At 40.2% G+C, this 20,993-nt stretch overlaps 1 long non-coding RNA gene across 1 annotated transcript in view; it reads right to left on the bottom strand.

The window, feature by feature from the left end:
• Positions 1–3,224: 3,224 nt before the first annotated feature.
• The window catches only part of LOC141992557 (uncharacterized), a 53,040-nt gene continuing 35,271 nt past the window's right edge, over positions 3,225–20,993 (bottom strand). The window contains exons 3-4 of the long non-coding RNA XR_012640611.1: positions 12,904–13,003; positions 3,225–3,335 (exon numbers count right to left, since the gene is read on the bottom strand). This is a non-coding gene — a long non-coding RNA (uncharacterized LOC141992557). The remainder of the gene's footprint in view (positions 3,336–12,903; positions 13,004–20,993) is intronic.

Genomic DNA, 20,993 nt, shown 5'->3' with positions numbered 1-20,993 from the left:
TAGTGGTTTCCCATATGAAATATTACTAAGACTTCTTTACTTTTACAAAATAAACTAGAGAAATGTACTAGTATTTTATGAAGTACTATAATAAATAAGTAAAACTTCTTTCAAATACGTGAACAATGTATAGGTGTGATGACTTATCCTTGCTTTTTTAAAAACTATTTATTCACTTTGGGAAAAATTCAGTTCTCAGTCAGGCAGAACTCTTATTAACTTGTGTGTGTGTGTAGAGGGATGGAAGAGGGAGTGTAAATATATCCTGCAAATTAATGTGCATTATTCACCATTGATTATTTTTAGTAAAAAATAAAATACTACCATACATATGCTAGGTCATCTGTGAAAAATACTTCTCTTTGCTATGTAATCAACATTGAATCATAGAAATTTAGATTTGGAAGGGACCTTGAGAGATCATGGCACCCAGCCCCCTGTGTTGTGGCAAGACCAAATAAACCTAGACCATCCCTGACAGGTGTTTGCCCAACCTGTGCTTAAAGACCTCCAGTGACGGGGATTCCACAACCACCCTTGGGAGCCTATTCCAGAATGTAACTATCCTTATAGTGAAAAGGTTTTTCCTAACCTAAATCTTTCTTGCTGCAGAATGGACCTGAAGAACAACCGATCACAGTCCTCTTTATAACAGCCTTTATGATATCTGAAGACTGTTATCAGAGGTCAGGTCACATAAACCTTTTATAATTGTTGGTCTCCTCCAGACTCTCACCAATGTAACCACATCTTTCCTGAAGTGTGGCACCCAGAATTGGAAACAGTACTCCAGCTGAAGCCTCACCTATGCTGAGTAGAGGGCAACAGTTATCCCTCATGTCTTACATATAACACTCCTGTTAATACACCCCAGAATTATATTAGCCTTTTCCACAACTGCCTCACATTGTTGACTCATAAGCAATTTGTGATCCACTATAACCCCCAGATCTTTTTCAGCAGTACTACCACCTAGCTAGTTATTCCCTATTTTGTAGCTGTGCAGTTGATTTTCCCTTCCGAAGTGTACTACTTTGTACTTGTCATTACTGAATTTCATCGTATTGATTTCAGACAATTTTTGTAATTTGTCAAAGTTATTTTGAATTCTAATCCTGTCCTCCAAAGTGCTTGCCACCCCTCCCATTTTAGTATCATTGTACATTTTATAATCATATTCTCCACTCCATTATCCAAGGCACTAATAAAAATATTGTATAGTACTAGACCCAGGGTAGACCTGTGCGGGATACATCCTTCCAGTTTGACAGCAAGCTGTTGATAGCTCTTCTTTCACTTCAGTTTTTTAAACAGTTGTGCATCCATCTTATATTAATTTTATCTAGATCACATTTCCCTAGTTTGCTTATGAGAATGTCAAGCGGGACTGTCAAAAGCCTTATTAAAATCAAGATAGATCATGTCTATTTCTTTCCCCCATCCACTAAGCCAGTTATCCTGTCCGAGAAAGAAATTGGGGTGGTTTGGCATGATTTGTTCTTGACAAGTCCATGCTGGTTATTCCTTATGACTCTATTAGTCTTTAGGTTTTTTATAAATTGATTGTTTAATAATTTGTTCCTATATCTTTCCAGGTATCAAAGGTAGGATGACTGGTCTATAATTCCTGAGTTCCTCTTTGTTCTCCTTTTTAAAGATAGGTACTAGGTTTGACCTTCTCCAGTCGTCTGGGACCTCACCCATTTTCCATGAATTGTTCAGGATAACTGCTAAAAGATTTGCTCCAGCTAGTTCCTTAAATACTCTAGGATGAATTTTATCAGGCCCTGCTGATTTGAATACATCTAATATAGCTAAATATTCTAGAACTTGTTCTTTCCCTATTTTGGCTTGTGTTCCTTTCCCTTTGTTATTAATATTAATTGTGTTGAGTATCTTGTCACCATTAAACTATTTTAGTGACTGCTAAATAGGCATTAAACACCTCAGCCTTCTTGCTGTTGTCCGTTATTAGTCTCCTTCCTCACTAAGTAGTGGACCTACACTTTCCCTCATCTTTTTCTTGATCCTAAGGTATTTAAAGAACCTCTTCTCATTAGGACCAAATAAACCTAGACCATCCCTGACAGGTGTTTATCCAACCTGTTCTTTTATGTCCCTTACTCGGTGTAAGGTATTTTGTACCTTAGCCTTTCTGATTTTTGTCCCTACATACTTGTGCTATTCTTTTCTACTCTTCCTTAGAAATTCATCCACATTTGCTTTTTCATTGTCAGGTCACTAAAGAGCTCCTGATGAAGCCTTATTGGCCTCTTGCTATTCTTCTTATCTTTCCTTCACATTGGGATAGTTTACAGTTTTGTCTTTAATACTGTCTCCCTGAGTAACTTCCAGCTCCTGAACTCCTTTTTCCCTATATTTTTCTTCCCTTAGCATCTTACCTATCAGAACTCCAAGTTTGTTAAAGTCTGCTTTTTTGAAGTCCATTGTCTTTATTCTACTACTTTCACTCCTTTTTCTTAGAATAATTAAATCTATCATGTCATGATCATTTTCACACAAATTGCCTTCCACCTTCAAATTTGCAACCAATCTCTTCCTGTCGGTCAGAATCAAGTTTAAAATGGCTGTCCCCATGGTTACATCATCTGCTTTCTGAGACAAAAATTTGCCCCCAGTAGATTTCAAGAACTTATTGGAAATTTTGTTTTTTGCTGTATTACTTTTCCAAAAGACGTTTGGGTAGTTAAAGTCGCCCTTTATTATGAGACTTATGTTTTGAATATTTCTGTTATTTGTTCTCATCCACTGCCTCTTCCTGACACCTACCCTGATGTCACCTCTATTTTTCCACTTTTATTTTTACCCAGAGACTGAACTGGTCTGCCTCTCACCTCCTTCGGGACCTCAAAACAAGTGTATATATTCTTGCAGTACAACACAACACTTCCTCCCTTTCTATCCTGCTTGTCCTTCCTCAACAATCTATACTCCTCTATACCAATATTACAGTCATGAGACTTATGCCACCATATCTCTGTGACACCAATTAAATAATGGTTTAGCTTATGAACTAATACTTCTAATTCTTCCTGTTTATTCCCCATACACCTTGCATTTGTGTGTGACATACGATATTGGGCAGATTGTCCCACTGATTTCCCTCGTTACTCATATGACCCTGCTGTAATTTTCCATGTCCCCCCAACATCTAGCCCTTTGTAAAGGTTGCTTTTTTTATGCTTACCTGTGAGCTTTCACCTGCTTCTTTTGAACCTAGTTTAAAGTCCTCCTCACCAGGTTAATGAGTCAGTGAATGAAGATGCTCTTCCCCTTCTTGGTCAGGTGGAACTCATCTCTTCCGAGCAGTCCTCCTTCATGGAAAAAGCATTCCATAATTGAGGAAGCCAAAGCCCTCCCATCTACACCATCTGCACAGTCATGCAGCCATCTCCATGCTCCTGCCTTACCATAATTATGACACCTCCCTTTCAAAAACAGATCGAATAGCATCAAAATGATCATTTATGTATTTTGAATACCAAACAAAACAGCAACTTTACACGTGTATCACCTTTAATTCCAGTCTACAGTTGGTGATCATTAGAGCAGAGCAGTTTTGAAAAATATTGCATTCAAAGATGAAAATGTACTGGAAAATTTTAAAAATTACAGGTCCTTTACAGCAAATGAAGGCATACTGCTTAGAGAAGAGTAAATGTAGCCTCACATATACTTGATGCTGACTCAATCCACCCACATGGGAAAAGGGATGCAAATGAAATGTCTCTTTTTATTGTTATTATTAAATATTTACATCAGTGTAATGCCCAGAGTCATGATTTAAGCCCCATTGTGCACTAGGCTCTATACAAATATATACCAGTATGTATTGGTTCCCTGCTCTCTCACTCTCCTGCTGCACAGTAAACTCGTTGATAACTCATTTGTTTTGCTCATAGAGCCATTCAAGCATATACAGGGTTGAATTCTTCCAGCTGCTCTGAAGAGTTTACAGTCTAAGCAGGCAAGTGAAATACATTATATTCCCAAATAAAAAACCCTTTGTTTAGGTGAAATTTATGCTTGAGAATATACAGCAGTCACCTCAAGGTGACAGTCCTCACAAGATTATAGTAAAAAAAAAAAAAAAAAAAGAGTACTTGTGGCACCTTAGAGACTAACATATTTATTTGAGCTACTCACGAAAGCTTATGCTCAAATAAATGTGTTAGTCTCTAAGGTGTCACAAGTACTCCTGTTCTTTTTGCGAATACAGACTAACACGGCTGCTACTCTGAAACCTAAGATTATAGTAGTTGCAGTAGCAAAAAAAGTAAGCATTAAGGAGTGAGGAAATCAAAAGCATTTGCCAGTACAGAAATACGGTTAAGTTTTCTGCCTTAAATCTCTTAAGTTATGCAGATACGTTGGAAAGCCCCTTCACGCTGCTGTCCCCATGGTTTCCTTCTCCCTGGCCCACTACTCTGCTGTCCCCCATGCTCCCTCTCTCCTCCTTCTCCTCACTATGCTGTTTTTCTCTTTCTTCCCTTCTCCAGCATTCTCAGACTCCTTGCTCACCCCATCATATCCCTCCACACCAGTCCCTGCACCTCATTCAGAGAGGTGGTTGCAGTAAGTGGTGGTTCCAGGGGCTAGAAGAGGGCTTTGGAGACAGAAAAGCATGAAGACATTTCCTTCTGTAGATAAAATGAATCCAATGCACTTAATTTAAAATATTCTCAAGGTAGGGTCTGACAAAGTATTAGAAGATTGTAGTTGTGGTGACAACGACTTTGAAAATGAGCCTTAATTTACAATACATTGTTTGACAAATGTCTGTTGTGATGGAAATATTAACCTATCTCCACTGACAAGCCCCCTTATCTTTCAGTTTGAAGTCTATTTTCACCAGGAAACAGGATCAAAATTTCCTCCCCATCCCATTTTAAGTAAAATTTTGGGATATCAAGTGATCATTTAATCCAATATTTTAAGCTTATCAGACCTGATGTGCCATTCTGATATTCATAACTTAATAGTGTTTGAAATTACAGTGCAATCAACCAATCCTGTGAACTAGTTCTCAACTAGATAGTCTGGTAACCTAAGTTATCTCTCTCTCCTTTCTTGTAACTATTGTGATAAAGTCAGTTCTGACACATATAAGAGAGTGGTGGATGACAGATATATCAGAGGGTTACCTCAGGTTAACTAGAGACACCTGAGGCCAGTGACCTTTATAAACCTGTCTTCTGGTGAGAGAGGGGAGGGGAGAGATAAGCAGCAGCAGGGCTAGTGGCAGCAGGGAAAAAGTTTTCTCCTGAGTGGAAGATTGCTCTCCTTCCTATTGGTTAGGCACCTAAATACTTTTGAGGATCTGGGCCTACTGTAATATAAATAATGAATGGTGGGGGTAAGCTGGGGATATTAGGCTGTACATGTCCTTGTTCTGTACAGGACGAAAACACTGGACCAAATTTATTCCTGGTACAACTCCATTGATTTCAGTAGAGTCATACCAATATCGGGCCAAATTTATCCTGAGAGTAACTCTATTGATTTCACTGGAGTTATACCACTGGCCCCTGTTGCTAGAAACAGAAAGTACTCATAAATTTGCCTTTCAGTCCACATTCCAAATAATGTTTTTGGAATGTGTTTCCTTTTCTTTTCTTTAGAAATCAAACAAGGAAATGATGTACTGATTCTTTGTAACAAAATGTCTCTGAATAACGTAGCTGAAGTTGACGTACTTAGATCGACTTACCGTGGTGTCTTCACCACGGTGAGTCAACTCCTGCTGCTCCCCTGTCGACTCCGCCTGCGCCTCTCACGGCGGTGGAGTACAGGAGTCGATGGGAGAGTGCTTGGGGGTCAATCTATCGCATCTAGACTAGATGTGATAAATTGATTCCCGCTGGATTGATCGCTGCCCGCCGATCCGGAGGGTAGTATAGACATACCCTTAGTCTCCATAGGTCTTAACACTATGTCATTTAAGTGGTGCTACATGAGCAATGCAACAGGACAGGCAGGGGCCGTTTTCTGTTTCAAAGTCATAATCTGAACTCTGACATCCTTGATAGTGGCACACGTCAAACCAGAAGTTCTTTCTCCCAAGCTTGTGCCAGCCTGGAGTGACATAACCAACAGCCTTGATTATCACCCTTTTTAGATAGTCAAACCACACAAGCTACAAAAAGGCAATGATAAGAGCATGGTGTAAGATCAGAAATTCAGATGTTAGCACTAAATCATAGGCTTGCAAATGCCAATAAATATAGGGATAATGGATGCCACTGATAGAACCTCTAGATACGAAAAAAGTTTCGTAATGCTTTTTAAAACAACATAAATAGAGCTTTGGAAAGCATAGCAAGTCCTGTTTTGGTGACACAGATGGGAGTAACAGCCCTTACCAAATAAGGGTCAGATTCTGTTTGTAAGAGTGGCCCAGGAGTTACTCCAGATTCATACTGATGTAACTGAGAGCAGAATCTGACCCTGAAAGACTTGCATTTCAGAGCAGTGACTCTGTTCCTTGCCAGAAACAGTCTTTAGAGAACACAGTCAGTATGCATTGCTTTCATGACACTTGGTGGGCCCAAGCATACTGTTCTTGTGGCATGGCATAGCTCTAATAAGTTTCTGATCCTTGGAGAGTGCTGCACCAGTGACTGAACCCCAAGAACAAAAAAAGCTAGTCTGGGAAGTGGTATGTTTTGCAAAGAAAATCACAATATCATTTTCTGAATTTGTTGTGAATTTCGAAGGAAGACAACAATATTTTATTTTAATTTTATTTGGAAAAAAATCAGAAATATTTAAAAAAAATTCCATGACATTTTTTGTTTAAAAAAATGCTATTTTTCATTGAAAAAAAGTTTTGAATGAAAATATTTTGACTAGCACTACCGAGAAAGGGAAAAAAAAAAAAAAAAAGAAAGCATAAAGGAGATGGTAGCATCTGGAAATTTGTGGAAGACAAAAGTGCAAGAAACTCCCTTAACTATGTTACAAACAATGAATAACTCTAATTGCTTTCAGTGTGGAAAAAGAGGAGCAAGAAGACCCAATCTGATCTATGTTATGCTGAATCTATATTTTAAATTAATTCAGCGAGCCTTTTCTCACTCACACTTGTTTTTTTACTGGCTACTCCACTGAATTCTGCTGAGTCACTCTTCATGTACATTTGTATGAGAGGAGAATCGGGCCCAAATACTATAAAGAAAAGGACATATTGTATATTTCTGATGCTATTTTGGGTTTGAGATTTTTTTTTCCTATTTTTCTTTTAATTTTTTTTTAAATATCTATTTTGCTGTTGAAATCAGGAAGTCAAATTATGTTTTGGTTTTTGTTAAAGTATTAGGACTCACAGATTGGCCACAAAAATGGACTAATTCATCTGAAAATGCTGAAGGCCCACACATATTAAAACCTTGTTTTTAACATATTAGTGACTTAAACTAAAGACCTGTTTAAGGTTGTGTAAAACATTCATTCATTATCAATCAAAGAATAGTCAAGCAATGTTCAAACTCTTTGCATTTCAACAGAAGTCAGAGATTAAATCTAATCACTAACCTTTGTGTGACTGAAAAATATCATATCAGAGAATGACCCTTTTGCTTTTCTGCACAACAACATACAATGGGAGTGGACAAAAAAACCAACAATAAACCACATCAGGGTATAGGGAAATATGTAGAAAGAAGAATTCATGCAAGGTGTTACTCAGAGTACTTGTAGCCTTGGCCTCATAACTCACATGGCACTTGAGGCATGTTCCAGTAGCTGTGTCTACACTTCAGGATGGCAGTATAACTTCCAGCTCGAGGAGGCATACCCGCACTAGCTCTGATTGAGCCAGTGCACTAGAGTGTAGCCATGGTGGCATGAGCAGCAGCACAGGCTAGCTGCCCTGAGGACAATCCCGGCTGAGACACGAGGTGCATATGTAACCCATGCCTGCTTGATATGGCACTCTGTCCCCCTCTAGTGGCAGCTAGGTCAGCTAGAGGAGTGGTTCTCAAACTTTTTTTTCCACGGACCACTTGAAAATGGCTGAGGGTCTTGGCAGACCACTTAATGATCTTTCTAAATGTTGTTTGTACCATTAGCTATTGTAAAGTGCTTTGGATAAAAGCACTATATAAAAAAACTTAATAATAATTAACTTTTTTGTTCTACAAATGAAAGCACACAACTCATATTTTAATATTTTAATTTGTAGTCTTACCTTTCTAATGCGATGGATGTGCCCTCTTTCCCCCGCCACATGGCAGCCCCCGAGCTGGGGCTGGGAAGGAGGGGGTCTCTCCCTTTCTCCCCCGCCGTGGCAGCCCTCAAGCTGGGGCTAGGAAGGAGGGTCGTCTCTCCCCGGCAGCCACAGTTCTGGAGCTATGGAAAGTCACCTCTTTCTCTGACCGCTGCAGCTCTGCATGTCCCAAATTCCCCCCATCCCCTCTTCTCACCCCACTGTCCCCTCTCACCTATCCCTTATTCCCCCCCCCAAGACCACCACCTCACTTACATGTGCATCTTCTCCAGGGTCCAGGCACCTAATTAGTAGAGCCATGCCTGTGCAGCTCCATTAATTAGGTGGGTGGCCCTTCATTTTCTCGTGTGCAGCCACCAGGCGCGCACCTTAGAGGGAACTATCCGTGGACCACCAGAATGGAGCTTACAGAACACTGGTGGTCCATGGACCACAGTTTGAGAACCTCTAAGGTAGAGACTGATGAGTCTCCTACAGCCTTGGCTAAGACAGATTTGTCTTTTAGCTCATGCAGTAGAGGCTCATGTGTTAAGCTCCAAAGGTCCCAGGTTTGATTGCACCAACAATGACAGGGGTCTGTCGGTGTTACACATCCTAAGGGCAGCTAGCCACACCCATCTCTACTCCCTATTTTTAGCACACTAGCTTGATCAGAGCTAGCACAGGTTTGTCTCCTCAAGCTGGAATTTATACCTTCCAGCTCAAAGTATAGACATACCTGCAAATACACATCCTGCTGTGGTTTATAGTCCTAAATTGGAAGAATTATAAACTCTGGCAACAGTTTACCAACCCATATGAAATGGTATGATGTAGTGAAAGTGCATTTGCTTGCATTTCTTGAGGCTTTCTTGTCCTTGGGTATGTGATGTCCTTGTACAATTGCAAGGCAAAAATAAACTGTTTCCCCCTTAACCAAACAGATATAGCTGAAATTACTGAAAAGATGTGAATTGGGGAAATTACAGTTCCTTGCTTAGTATGTATTGTGCATACCCTACAGCCTTCCCTAACCAGTAACTCCCAATTTCATTTAAATTGTAATGATTTCCTTTAAGGACAATTACATGCCCAAAGGCACTGCATGCATAATAATGCTGCTTTGGCCTGGTTGAATGTAGAGGAGAGTAATAACTGTTTATTAATATGATAATTAACTGTTAATGCTTAGCAACCTAATTATATCTGTTAAACAACTTACAGTTTTGAGCCAAATTTTGGCAGAAGGAATTCTATTAAAAATAATAAAATGCTATGAATATCATAGGAAAGCCACAATTAAACTTTAAAAGGCTGTATTCTGCCTTGACTTACACCAAATGGATTCTGGATTTTTGTGTATTGTGAATTAAAATTGGCTCTAAGGTCTTCCTTGTTCTAATTATGTGCAGGCGGCATTAGAATCTGGTGCATATTCAGGAAAGCCCAAGTACTTGAGGTGGCTGTGCATAACTGAAAAAGTAGGAAGAAAATTTACTAGTCCCTCCAGATGAGAACATTGTACCTACAGGGTCATTTAAAAAAAAATCACCTGTTTCTGTACTCACTTAAACTCACAGGATATTTGACTCTAAGTGGGTGAATCTCCACTGAAGTCAAGAGAGGTACACAAGCTCATAACAGTGGGAAATTTGGGACCATTTTATTATAGACTGTCCCCAAATATCTGCCCCTGATCCCCCAGCAAACAACACTTGGTTGAAGAGATAAGAGGATACCCTAATGCCTTTTGAGTTCCTTTCATCATCTCCTGTCCCTGAATTTTGATAAAAAGCCACTAGTCCTGATGCCAGTTATTTCTCCAGTATTTGCTCCAGGTCTGAGCTTGGAGTTTGAATGCCTGGTTTGCTGTCATTTCATCAAGTATACTCTGACTAATCTATCCCACAGTCATCACCATTGTATCTGAAACCCTGACAAAATTATATAAAGCTAATATGTTTGGGGTTTTCTTTTGTTGTTGTTCCTTAACATCTTCTAATAAATCTAGCACATGGTGGCCACTGCTTTATGAAAATATATTTAGAAGAGTATCATCCTGCATGAAGTCATATTTGTGATCCTTCTGGTCTCTTGTAGAAGGAGGTCTATGCTACGGGGCAAATGCTATAAAATCTCTGTTCCCTGTTCCTACAGTTCTCCAATGCTATAAAAGCTCTGTTCCCTGTTGCTACAATTCTCACCATAGACACTGACAGCTCCATTCTTCAGCATAAGTAATTGAAGTGGTAGGACCTAATGCTGGAAAGAAAGGTCCCTGTGATGCTTGGGTGAAGCCCATTTGCACATCAAGACCAAGATCTTAAGTTTAATCTGGTATTGGAATTGAAAGCAAGTATCATTTACAGAGCTCTGGTCATATGATCTGTGTTCACTTAGCTGGAAGACAGACACATATTGAACTGGCTGGACAAGCTCTTTACTGTATGATGTGTTCTTGTAGCCATGTCAGTGCCAAGATATTAGAGAAAGGGTGAGGTAGTATCTTTTATTGGACCAACTTCTCTTCTTGGTCTTATTGGACCAAGCTTGTCTCTCAGCAGTAGAAGTTGGTCCAATAAAAGATATTACATCAACCACTTTGTCTCTTTAAGCACTTTTCTGACATTCCAAGGGCCTGGCTTATATTAGAGGGGAAAATGGGATGAGGAGGAAATTAGGGCCTAATTCAAAGCCCACTGAAAATGTGTGTCCTTCCATTGACTTCAATGGATCAAGCCCTTACTGAGCAGATATCATAAATGCCAAAATTAAAATATATCTTAGTAATAGGGATTTGAATTATACACTTATCGGTTAGAAAATGGATTGACAAGAAATTTATCCTCAGAAGCCTTTTTAGGTGCAAGAAGAAAGAATGCATGCTGAAATCTTTGATCTCATATCACTTATGTAAGAAAATAAAATATAAAATGGGAGTGTACAATATCATTTCTCTGTATTCCCAAAGTAGGGGAAACTTATCCATCTTTCAGCAAAGAAATGGATTACTGGCAAACTAAAATGGCTGAAAGTGTTCTGATATCTTTGACCAAGCTATTTCAGGGTGATTCATTTATTGCATTAAGAGCTATTAATACAAAATTTAAGATCCCTGACTTTCCACTTTTTTCTTTATTTCAGAATTAGAAATTTTGATGCAGTGAGGAAATTAAATCCCATATTATTACAGAGCTGATGAAGTAAAAATACTTTTTATTTTTCCATAACTCTTTCATGGATCTTGCAGTCAGATTATATAGAGAGCATTAGGAACTGGACTGACACCAGAGGTGAAAGGCTCCCTAGCCCAATCTCAATCTCTTTAGCTAAAATATTTTTAAACCCATGAAAACATGCAATAATCATGTTTTCCCACAATTTGGATTCAAATGATTACTGATAGGGGCTCAATGCACACCAGTGCATTTAAGGGGAATCAGTTCTACTGTGCTTTGTTACCCCCAATTACAATCACTTGCATTAGATCCTTATTATCCAGAGAGAAAAAGAATAAAATGTAGTGGCGCCCCATACACCAATGCTTTCTTCCAAAGACCTTGCTCCCTGGACATATAAAACAAATAAGCCAAGAAAATACAAAATAGAAGCTTTCAATCTTCTCCCATCTTTTAGGAATTCCATACTCAAGGGCCTAGTACAAGCCCTACACAAAAAAGGGGGAGTTTAGATTGTAAAGTCCTCAGGACAGTGACCTTGCCATTTTTTAAACTTGTCTGAAAAGCACCAATGGGTTCCTGTAAATAACCAGTGCTCATGTGTGTCTGGTCAAAAGAGTTTGCTGACCCCACAAATAACATTTCTACAGCTAAAAGAATGAGGAGTACTTGTGGCACTTTAGAGACTAACAAATTTATTCTGATTAGTCTTGTTAGAGTTGGTATGGCAACATCCATTTTTTCATGTTCTCTGTGTATATATATATATATCTTCCTACTGTATTTTCCACTGCATGCATCTGATGAAGTGGGCTTTAGCCCATGAAAGCTTATGCCCAAATAAATTTGTTAGTCTCTAAGGTGCCACAAGTACTCCTTGTTCTTTTTGCTGATACAGACTAACATGGCTACCACTCTGAAACATTTCTACAGCTGGAGCTGGATTCCTAAGAGGCACACATTTCAACCATCCCTGGGGGTGGGGACCCTCTCATTGGTTGCATTCCCCACCTGCCGGGATGTAAGCAGCCAATCAGATCCACAGCAGAAAGTAGGTATAGCTCTTCTCAGGAGCAGAAAAAGCCCAGGCCAGCACTGCAATTCAGGGTGACTCTGCTCCTTCTTCTCAGTCTGTGAGCAAAGGGGATGGTTCTTCTGATCTTCTTCCACCCTTTCTTCCTCCCTGAAACACCCAGCTTTGGATGAGGAAAAAGAGTCCCCACAGCAGCCCACTCGAGGCTTGGGAGAGGGGGTTGAAGAGCCCCAGGAGCCGCAGGGAGAGCGGTGTTGAGGCTGGAGGGTAGGGAGAGACGGGAAAAAAACTGGGGGCAAAATTGGTGGAGGGCTGGAGGTGCAGAGGTGGGCAGAACTGATATGGGAGTAAGGGGATTGGTAAAATGGGATATCGCTTTCCTTTTTGTAGAACATGTTAGACCTTTTTCAGATCACTTTAAGCACTGAAAATAATAATATTAAAAGAAAGGGAAAATTACTTACTGGTAATTCCTTTGGTAATTCCTTTAGTTGTTATCTTCTCCTCATCACCGTATATTGTTGCAATTCTTTCTTTCATTTCTCTGTTTGTGGACTTCCTGCTCTAGAAAGGAAGTGAGAGGACTGGGTCATCATATATATGTGTGTGTGGAGATAGATAGATAGATAGATGCACACACACACACACACACACATCCCATATATATACACACACAGAGAGAGACAGATTTTTGCTTTCTTTCATCCTAACGGGCAGAGCTATAGGGCTGTATGTCATTACATGCTCTCTTTATCATGTCGACACATACAAATCCTGGAGCATGTTCTCTCCTGGAGCCCATTTATTGTTCTGTGTTGAGTATAGTGATTGTCCTCAGCAGTGCACAGAATAGGGAAGACAATGCATGCCACAAAGACTTACCAATATCATCTGAGTTAAACACAGAAGTACAGTCCACATAAATTAATACACAAATAAATTCAGTGATACATAAGTCCCGAAGTATAAGTCAAATGAGTGTTCATGCTTTTTTTCCCCATTGTGTTTCCTTGTGTTGGTGCAGGGTAGAGAGTTTCCTTATCATCACGGGTGTAAATTCAGCCATGATCAAATTTGCTGATAATGGAAGAATTGGAGTAATAAAACAACAGAAGTGAAGAGAAGCAAACTGCAATGTGATGTGGAAAGATTTGAATAGTGGGCTATAGGCAATGAGAAAAGTAAAGTGATACAAATAAAGACAGAAATAAAGAGAGGTAAAAATTAGAGAAGAGACATCTGGAAAGCAGCAAGTCCCAAAAAGACCTGCAGGGAATAACTAATTAAGAGCTCCCAATGCAAGTCCATTGTGAAATGCTGTTTATTTCTCACATCTATATATAAAGAGATTCTATGTTCATTGTTAATGAGTACCTATTCAGAACTGGAATAGGCTTGAGTTACAGAAAAATCATAAAATAATTGCAGTGTTGTAAAGCCATTTCATTGCAACATGTCAGCATCATGTATTGAGCAGCACCACAGTGCCAGGGTCACAAAACAATATCAGGACATTACACCAAGATTTTTTTGCCTTTGTTTGATGTCTTTTTCTATGTGTGGTTGCCTCTTCTTCTCCTCCAGTTCCATCACTCAAGTAATGGGGAAGGCTCCTGATTATTTCAGTCAGTTTCTTAAGCCCCACCATGTACCAAGAAGTGTGGGAAGTGCTCCTATGCTCAGTATTGCTCACTCTGTTCATTCCAGTCAAACACTGAAGATTCTTGAACAGCTGCATACACTGCCCCAAGAGATTCAAGTTGAAAAGCTTTGTCTTTAACTTCTTGAGCCTCAGACTAAGTATTACTGTCTTTAAGGTAATATACAGGAAGGAAATTAATTAGTCACATTCTCAGAAAATATTAGGATAAGAAGCAGTGGCCAGAAACTAAGGAAGAGAAAAGTTAGGCTAGTTATTAAGGAAGGTTCCTAAATGCATAATAAGGGCTAAACACAACCCTAATGTACACAGGGACAACTGCATTGTATTCTCTGGAGTTATCCCAACTTACAGCAGGCTGAACTGGGTTCTCAGTGTAATTGGTCAGCAAAAGAAAAGCCCAGGAGAATGGACTGAGGCACTATCAGCACAGACATTCAGGAAAAGTTTACATAAGACTAATGACAAGGGTTGTGCAAGATCAGTTTTACCTTCCTAATAAGAAAAAGACTTTAATATCAAGTGTGGAAAGAAAATATGTGTGACAGAGTATCAGTTTACTATGTATTAAGCAGTGATGGACATCTCAGAGGTATCTGGGATAGATAAATAAATTTGCTAAATAGGCCACATGACTGATCCACTCCACCATTCTGGAGTAAGAACTGAACCCTGGTGTTACCACACATAGAGCAGAAGTGGGAGTCTTCTGCTGACATCAGGCACATAGGCAAGGGTAGAACTTGGCCCACAGTGAAAACATCAGGGTTGGGTGGGGGGAAGAGAGGTTGTTCACCTTGTGCAGTAACTGACATTCTTCGAGATGAGTGTCCCTGTGGGTGCTCCACTTCAGGCCTTTGAGCAGAGATTTCTACAGCAGCATCTACGGGCTGCGCACGCGCTGTGCCTGCCTCTCGAGCTGTCAGTGTTTGAACAGCGCGTGCACAGCTCGGGCTCCTCAGTTCCTTCTCTACAATGGAGTGTGTTACGAATTAAGAAATAGAGGGGAGGAGGGCGGGTAGTGGAGCACCCACGGGGACACTCATCTCAAAGAATGTCAGTTACTGCACAGGGTGAGTAACCTCTTCTTCTTCTTCTTCTTCGAGAGATGTCCCTGTGGGTGCTCCACTTCAGGTGACTGAAAAGCAGTATCCCTTAGGATGGTTGGGACTTCAGATGAGGCAAGAAGGCTGTTGACAAGAAAGCTCTACCCAATCTGCAGTGTGGATGAGAGCGTAGTGACTGGCTAAGGTAAAGTTCGATGCCCAGGTAGCTGCCTTGCATATGTCAGACAGTGGGACATTATGGCAAAAGGCCGTGGAGGTGGAGACAGCTCTGGTAGAGTGTGTTCTAATTGATGTAGGAGGGTGTATTTGCCTGAGTTGGTAACAAAGGCGTATGCAGTCAGCAATCCATTGGAAAAGTCTCTGTGTAAAGATAGCATTTCCTTGTGAATGCTGAGTAGTAGAGACAAAAAGTCTGGGGGGTTTTCTGAAGAGTTTTGTTCTATCCAAGTAAAAGGATTATGCTCTGCGAACATCAAGAGTGTGCATTGTTGTTTCAAAGGCATTAGCGTGAGGGTTTGGGAAAAATGTTGGGAGGTGTATAGGTTCATTGAGGTGAAAGGAAGAGTGTATCTTATGTAAAAACCTTGGATGCGTGCATAGTGTGACCTTATCGCGGAAGAATGTGGTACACAGAGGGTCCGCCACAAGCGCCCCCATTTCACCTACTCGTCTGGCAGACATGATTGCTGTGAGGAAGGCGGTCTTCAGGACAGATGGAGAAGGGAGCAGGTAGCCATCGGTTCAAAGGGTGTATCCATCAGGGCTTTGAGGACTAGGTGTAAATCCCAAGGTGCAGCAGGAGGGTTCACGTCTGGGTATAGTGTCTGGATGTCCTTCAGGAACCTTTTGGTCATTGGATGGGCAAAGACTGTTACGTTGTCAATCTTATGGTGGAAGGCTGTGATTGCCACGAGGTGGACCTTGAGTGAGCTTGTAGAGAGGCCAGATGTTTTAAGGTGTAAAAGGTAATCAAGTATCAGTGGAAGTGAAGCAAAAACTGGAAAGGTCTGCTTGTCAGCGCACCAAGATGTGAAGCGTTTCCATTTATGCAGGTAGGTAGTGTGCGTGTTGTGTGTTCTGCTGTGTAACAAGACATTGCGTACTGGGTCCTAACATGTTAATTCCGCATTAGAGAACCATTGATCAGCCAGGCCCTCAGCTGGAGATGTTGTACGTCAGGGTGAAATAGTTGTCCCCTGCGTTGTGATAGGAGGTTGCTGAGTGGGGGAAGGGGAATAGGTAGCTTGATCGACATGCGGAGGAGGAAGGGGTACCAGGGTTGTCTGGGCCACGCTGGCGCTATGAGAATGATGTTGGCTCTGTCTGTGCGTATCTTCTGAATTACTCGATGCAATACAGGTATTGGTGGGAATGCATATATGAGGGTTTCGGTCCAAAGGAGCCTAAAGGCGTCTCCCCGTGAATGTTTCCCCAGGCCTGCTCTGGAGCAAAATGTCGGGCATTTTTTGTTTGTTGCTGTGGCAAATAGATCCAGTTGGGGATAACCCCAGGTGCAGAAAATGTTGGAAAGAATGGTGTCATTGAGTTCCCACTCGTGCTGTATGGGGAACGATCGGCTGAGCTTGTCTGCGGTGGTATTCTGAGAACCTGGCAGGTCTGATGCGGAGATATGGATATTGTGTTGAAGGCACCAGTTCCAAAGTTTTACCGCCTCTGTGCAGAGGGAGTGGGACCGGGGTCCCCCTGTCTGTTGACATAAAACATGCACGCGATGTTGTCAGTCATGATTCAAATTCGGCGGTTTTGGATGATGGGAAGGAAATGAAGGCAGGTATTGCGTACAGCTCGGAGTTCTAGTAAATTTATGTGAAGCTTGGTTTCTGAAGTGGTCCAGAGACCCTGAGTGGTGAGTGGTGAGGTGGCCATCCTGTGAGGGATGCATCTGTGGTGATGGCAATTGAAGGGGGATCTTGTCGGAAGGGAATCCCGGTGCCGAGGTTGATGGGAGAAGTCCACCAGAGAAGTGAGTCCTTGACATTCTGGGGCATAGTTAATAACCTGTTTAGCCTGTGCTTGTTTGATTTGTATACCATGGCTAGCCAACCCTGAAGGCAATGCATGTGCAGGCGAGCATTTGCAACTAAAAAATGGAAATTGCACTTAAAGTAGGGAAATTTATTTTGTCCTACCTTGAATATCCACAGCTGTAACTTACTAAATGGGGCACAAAATTATTGAACTGTGTGGCTTCAGTTTTGCCACTTTTTGTAAAACTAGCATAAAATAAAAGCATCATGCTTTTGTAACAACCACAAGTCAAAGAAATGTACTGAAAAATGTTTTTTACCATACAAACAAAAGGACAAGATCCATATCCACTGACATATGAAATACCTAACAAAGGACAATGTAGCATGGACGATTCTTTAAATTCCATAGCTATATGTTAGACTATTATTTAATCATTATTTGTATATAATGTCATAATTATGCCCGGTGTTTTGCAGAGCAAATAAAGGTGTGAGATTTAATCCTGGCCCTATTGAAATAAATGGCAAACCTCCAATTGATTTCAATGGGACCAGGATTTTTAGCCAGGGTCCCTACTCTAGAGATTACAGTTTGCAGCCCTGATCATGCAAACACTTATGCACAAAGCACTCAGTGATATTACTCACATTTGTAAAGTTACTCACATGTGTAAATGTACTCGGGGTTGGCAGTCTATCTTAGATAGGACATGACATGACATGACATAGGAAGAAATGACGTCAGGAAAGCAGAGGGAGGTTTGTACAGGTGTTAAAATGTTGCCTGATCGTATCAGGAGCATATTATAATTCCCTTTTCTGGTTAAGTTTTTGTTATTTTGTTTTTATTCTGCTTTCATTAGGTTGAATTGGGAATGGAATTTTTAGAGAGACTGAGTGTTTTGAAGAAGGATTACAAGGAGAGGGTTGTCTGGGATACAAGATGATGAAGTACATGCCATGTTCAGTGGGAAGCATAAGAGAAAGCACAGATGTATTTGTCAGAAAAATCATATAATGATGGGGTTGCCAGAAAGCAGGAAGGGCTAAGAGGCAATTGAAATTAGCAGAACACTGAGCCTGAGCTGGAGAGTTGAGGGAGACAGGGGACAGGTGTAAGAGGTGCAAAGGTATGTAGAGATGTGAAGATGAGAACACCATCTTGAATGTGAAAATATGGAAACAGTGACTCTAAGAAGAAATAGACCAATTCAGAGCAATAGGAAAGAGCAGCATTTCATAGACAGAGGCTGGGACCCAGATAGACCGGAAGGGAGGAGGGGGAGATCTCTGAGACACTAACAAAGGGTGGAGAGAACAGAACAAAACTGGAAGAAGTTCAGAGGAATTTATCAACAATCTGTGCATGTGGATTAAAGGAGAGAGAAGTCAGCATTACGCTGAGATTCTGGGCCTGGGAGTCCCATAAACATGTTGGAATTATCTACAATGATGGAGAAAGAGGGAATAGGGAGATTTTGGAGGGGACAATGAAAGATTCTGATTTTGCAATGCTGAGTTTATCAGAAAGGCTATAAACCCTTATGCTTAAGGACATAAATCACCCCTAACTAACAGGGGATAGGAAGAACTTGCCCCTATAGGCATACTGTTTCATAATTGTCATTTCATTTCAGCGTCCCAAGTATCTGGTTCTAACCACTGACAAGGCAACACTAGACTGGATGGACTACTGGTTGGATCTGGTATGGCGATTCTTATGCTCCAGTAAGGAAGCCATTGAAGAAGTGGTCTAAGAGCTAGGAAGAAAACCAATCCAAAACCAGAATCACAAAACCTCAGTGAAGACAGGGTTTAAGAGGATGAATAAGAGAAATTTGAAGGAACAGAAGAAAAATATTAAAGGCCTCTAGAAAATGTCAGTGTTAGTTTATTCTGAATTTGATTTTGAATGCAGAGACCTTAGCACAAATGCAAGTATCCCTATAAGGGAATATTAAGCATATGTACGCCCACATATATTTATGTATCTAAATAGACCTTTAAAATATTGAATATAATAAAAGGGTTTAATGAAATCACATTTTATCATTGTAGTCATAATGACTCTTAGGAATCTCTTTCGTTCCTTTTCTATCTATGAGCTCTGTTCAACAGAACGATTCATGGTCTCTCATGGTACATGAGCACATGAAGGTCATGGATTTGGACTCCACACCTGGCTGAACTACTCAGCAGAAATGCAGCTGGGCCATGGAAACCAATTTTGCTTACTTCAGCAGGTGCCCCTAGCACAAAGCTGCTAGGGACTATGATTTCATTTAGACCAGTTTCTTTAATTCTATTCCCCCTGTACAGCACTAATTTGGGTTGGTCAAGAAACAGCATTCCATAGTGGTAAAATTTTAACAAGAAAATGGATTAACACCCTCCAAAAATCACAGATTGCTAGCTGGGTGCCCAGAACTGTTTTCAGGTTTGTTTTAAATCACATCCTCTATAATCACAAGGGGGTCCTTTTGACAGGTTTCAGAGTAGCAGCCATGTTAGTCTGTATTCGCAAAAAGAAAAGGAGTACTTGTGGCACCTTAGAGACTAACAAATTTATTTGAGCATAAGCTTTCGTGAGCTACAGCTCACTTCATTGTCCTTCACTTTCTCAGCAAGGACTCCATGACCTCAATCGACATTTTATTAATGTGTAGCATTAATCTTCCTGTTACTGCATTCAGGATTTTAGAGATGAAAATAGATGCCAATCAGCTTTGAATAGTTCTTTCTGCTTATATGGATATCAGCCAATCTGATACCATTATCTGAGGTCATTTTCCAGATATAAGAGTATAAAAAGTATATGATTCCAAATTTGGATGTTTGTGCACATTTAGAAGATTGTTATTGTTAATAATAATATTATTTCATATTTGCTTATCATCATTATGTTAGCACTATGCAATACACAAAAATCAAGACAACCTTTCCCTTAAAGACCTTAAGAGATCAAGACAGAAATAAATTTGTTTTCATTTCTTTTTTTAATTTACCCCCTTAAATATAATAAACTAATTTCTTAGAGCCAATACAGAAGAAGTGTTTTTTAGAAGAACTTTGAATGAGTAGAGAATATTGTCCTAATGGAAACTGGAATTGGGAGAACATTTTGCAAATGGCAAAATTTGGATGAAATGCAAAATGAAAAGATAAATGAAAAGACAGGAGTGGAAGAGGACGTGAACGGGGGGTGAAAATTAGAGTAGAAACTTGGGACAGATTGGTCTGGAACTAAGAAGTTTGTTGAGCCTGCAAATCTAGTATTTATTTCTGCTGAACTAGCCTTCTAAGTAATAAAGTACTGCAAGGGCATGGACCAAGAACAGCAACATAATTAATTTGAAATTAAGGTACACCAACAACCACACTGATAAATTCATAAAGGGCCAATTTTTTGTATTGGCATAAACTGGTATAGCCCCACTGAAATCAGTGGAACTGCCTCACTTTACACCAGAATTTGGCCCATAGGATGTATCTATCAGACAGCGCCACACTGAATGTTAAATAAGAAGGATTTAATATGATCATTATTTTGTTTTCACTGTCAGTGCATGGCATCTACAGCATAAGCAGTAGTTTGGAGAGCTATGTCACACTTTCAATTACATGGGACTTATGTATAAACCCAGTTTGCAGGTTATTGTTGATCTGGCCCTTTAGTTCTATTTCCCAGGTGGAAAGATCTTCAAAGATTTAAAAAAAAAAACCCAAACCCAATTTAGCTACTGATGGAATCTAAATGATAAGCTGTGGAGGTAATATCTGCTGTCATTTAAACCCACTAGCCCCACTGAACCCAGCAGGGCTGCTAAATATATATG

The sequence above is a fragment of the Natator depressus genome, chromosome 1 (genome assembly GCF_965152275.1).
Source record: "Natator depressus isolate rNatDep1 chromosome 1, rNatDep2.hap1, whole genome shotgun sequence".
Classification (NCBI taxonomy): domain Eukaryota; kingdom Metazoa; phylum Chordata; order Testudines; family Cheloniidae; genus Natator; species Natator depressus.
This window is presented reverse-complemented; position numbering and strand designations above follow the sequence as displayed.